This window comes from Schistocerca piceifrons, unplaced genomic scaffold (assembly GCF_021461385.2).
Source record: "Schistocerca piceifrons isolate TAMUIC-IGC-003096 unplaced genomic scaffold, iqSchPice1.1 HiC_scaffold_936, whole genome shotgun sequence".
NCBI lineage: Eukaryota > Metazoa > Arthropoda > Insecta > Orthoptera > Acrididae > Schistocerca > Schistocerca piceifrons.
Window position 1 is genome coordinate 6,353,785 of NW_025729208.1, and position 2,500 is coordinate 6,356,284.

General features: G+C 63.1%; 1 pseudogene; it reads right to left on the reverse strand.

The window, feature by feature from the left end:
• The window catches only part of LOC124771724, a 7,895-nt pseudogene that overhangs the window by 3,496 nt on the left and 1,899 nt on the right, over window positions 1–2,500 (reverse strand).

Genomic DNA, 2,500 nt, shown 5'->3' on the forward strand with positions numbered 1-2,500 from the left:
CAGGCGTGACGCGAGAACCTTGTGAAAGGTCCGCGCCAACACCGAGCAGACCGTAATGGGGCGAAAGTCAGCGGGGGATGTTGGTGCAGCCGTTTTCGGGAGAAGGGACGTCCGCGCGCGAAGCAGGCGTTCCGGAAGGGCGCGGGCCAGAAGGAAGAGATTCATCACTTTCACCAGGACTTCGTGCGGCAGGCGCCGCAACTCCGCTGGGGTAAGGCCGTCCGGCCCGGCTGCTGATCCCCTGGGCGGCAACGCGGCGGCGACCTCCTCATGTGTGACCGGCCCCCATATGCACTCAAGAGCGACAGGCTCTGAGTGCGGGAGGAGGCGGTCACGAATGAAGCCCGCGGTGGAGATGGGCTTCTTGGTGAAGAGGTCCGCCCAGAAGTCCAGCAGACCAGGGATGGCAGGTGGCGGCTGGAGCAGGGTGCCATCCAAGAGGCCGCGCACGCAACGTGCACGCGACCGTCGGAAGGCATCCTGCGTTCTCGCGTACTCCCAGCGGCGCCGCTTGCGCTTCTGCGTCGGCGGCGCGGCAGGCGGCCGCTTCGATGGTTGGCGCGGCCGCTGTGTCCTGGTGATCGATCTCTCCCCTCTGGACCCGACCGACGCAAGGGCATCCGGGAGCATGCCCAGGATGACATCGGGCGGCGTGCCCCGCCCCAGACCTATGACACGATCCAGGGCAGAGAAACGCTGGGCGGAAGCGGGTAGCCCCGCCAGATGCTCCCAGATGGCGGCGTCAGTCGGCCCCTCCGGCGGCGGCCCGGTGGTGTCGGCCGCGAAGTCCTCGGCTGCGTCGACGGGCGGCGCAGCGGCCTCGCCCGCGTCAGGCAGCGGGCTCGCTGCTCCCCGGCGGGACGCCGGCTCTTCCCCCCGACCGATCTCAAGCGCCTCCATGAATTGGCGGACAAGCTGCTTGTGGGCAGCTTGCCGCCGTCGGCACTTGATTGCCTCAAGCGTTCGGTCGGGGAACATCCTGATGAGTTCTTGATTTACAAAGAAGAACCGGGCGTCCCTCTCGAGGAACAGTTCGGCCTCTGCCTTGGCGAGCGACAGGACTTCTTCCTCCGTCCACCTCGCGCGATGCCTCTCCGTGACGATCTCCGCGTTGGCGGCCGCAAGGTGTTGGCGGCGGCGATGGACCCCGAGACCGTTCTTGGTGGTGAAGCTGCGGTGGCACTCACTACAGGTATACATAGCTGCAAAAGTTACAAAATTTTCGGCACGGCCGGTTGGCCGGCTAGGTGCTGGGGAAGTTGGGGTGGCACCTTCAGCGGAAGGGCCACCACTTTTTCTCTGAATACTGCCCCCAACTAACAAAGGGATAGTGCGAGGGGGGGCTGGTAACCCCCCCAAGCCCCTGGTGCGGTCTTCCACTCTGCGAAAATCAGCGGGCCCACGAGAAGGGGAGAAGACCGCAGGAGAGGAGAGGCTAAGAGGGCTAGGCCCATGTATTGCGCATCACTCTCCCTGTAACTACAACCCAAGGAAGGCACCTCGCAGTCATAGTTACTTAAGAGAGTCATAGTTACTCCCGCCGTTTACCCGCGCTTGCTTGAATTTCTTCACGTTGACATTCAGAGCACTGGGCAGAAATCACATTGCGTCAACACCCGCTAGGGCCATCGCAATGCTTTGTTTTAATTAGACAGTCGGATTCCCCCAGTCCGTGCCAGTTCTGAGTTGATCGTTGAATGGCGGCCGAAGAGAATCCGCGCACCCGCGCGCCCCCGGAGGAGCACGCTAAGGCGGACGCGGCCTCGCAGCAAGGAAGATCCGTGGGAGGCCAAGGCACGGGACCGAGCTCGGATCCTGCACGCAGGTTGAAGCACCGGGGCGCGAACGCCGCGCAGGCGCGCGCATCCTGCACCGCCGACCAGCACGAGGCCGACCAACGGCGAGAGCAGACCACGCCCGCGCTAAACGCCCGCACTTACCGGCACCCCTACGGCACTCACCTCGCCCAGGCCCGGCACGTTAGCGCTGACCCACTTCCCGACCAAGCCCGACACGCCCCGATCCTCAGAGCCAATCCTTATCCCGAAGTTACGGATCCAATTTGCCGACTTCCCTTACCTACATTATTCTATCGACTAGAGGCTCTTCACCTTGGAGACCTGCTGCGGATATGGGTACGAACCGGCGCGACACCTCCACGTGGCCCTCTCCCGGATTTTCAAGGTCCGAGGGGAAGATCGGGACACCGCCGCAACTGCGGTGCTCTTCGCGTTCCAAACCCTATCTCCCTGCTAGAGGATTCCAGGGAACTCGAACGCTCATGCAGAAAAGAAAACTCTTCCCCGATCTCCCGACGGCGTCTCCGGGTCCTTTTGGGTTACCCCGACGAGCATCTCTAAAAGAGGGGCCCGACTTGTATCGGTTCCGCTGCCGGGTTCCGGAATAGGAACCGGATTCCCTTTCGCCCAACGGGGGCCAGCACAAAGCGCATCATGCTATGACGGCCCCCATCAACATCGGATTTCTCCTAGGGCTTAGG